The sequence below is a fragment of the Cyprinodon variegatus genome, unplaced genomic scaffold, assembly GCF_000732505.1.
Source record: "Cyprinodon variegatus isolate N-32 unplaced genomic scaffold, C_variegatus-1.0 Scaffold1085, whole genome shotgun sequence".
Lineage (NCBI taxonomy): Eukaryota > Metazoa > Chordata > Actinopteri > Cyprinodontiformes > Cyprinodontidae > Cyprinodon > Cyprinodon variegatus.
This window is the reverse complement of record NW_015151538.1, coordinates 234123-234928: the sequence shown is the minus strand read 5'-3', so window position 1 is coordinate 234928 and position 806 is coordinate 234123.

Sequence of the window (806 nt, the reverse complement as noted above, 5' to 3'; positions counted from 1 at the left end):
GGCAGGAATCTGTGGCCTTTAAACATTACTGACATAAAGGACTTTTAATTAAAGAAAAAAAAAAAGAAAGAAAGAGACGGGGTGCCTGTTACAAAGCAGGTTATGTTGATGCACAACTACATCGGTAGTTCAGCAGGAACTTTCTGTTTTCGAGTTTTAACAATGTGCTTTTGCAGTCTCTTACAGCATGTTATCTGATGTAAGAGAGTGTACCCGCAAAGAGCTTCCTTCCCCACCTTCCTCTGAGCTACTTTTGTCTTAGCATCACCACAAAGAATTGCAAAAAGAAAACGCTCCACTGATACCATTAAACAGTTTTAGGGCACAGCAATCACAATCCATTGTAGTATGATTTTACAATGATTTTATTATATATAGCATCAGCATAAGTGTGTTTATTATTGCAAGGTGGAAAGAGAATGACAGATGGCCATAAAATGTTTAAAGGAAATTAAATCTCTTGATTTTAACAATCGTATATTAAATCATAGCAGCAGATTGCCTTTAAAAATCTCATATGTGTTTCAAAAATCTAATTTGTAACCATGGTTAATTTACTCTGAGGTTTGATGTAGAAAATAAGTGAACAAAGACTTTTATGCAGACTATGGAGCACATCAGACATGTCACAGACAATGTTGGTGGTGCAGCAAAACTGACATCCTGGGAAAATTAAGCTTCGAACTGCAGAACTTTGAACAGCGAGACAGAGGATGGTCAGCAAAGAAAATCTGCTATGTGGAGAACATTTGGTCACACATCTTACCCCCAGAGATCAACAATTCAGGTGAAGAAAATAAAAAAAA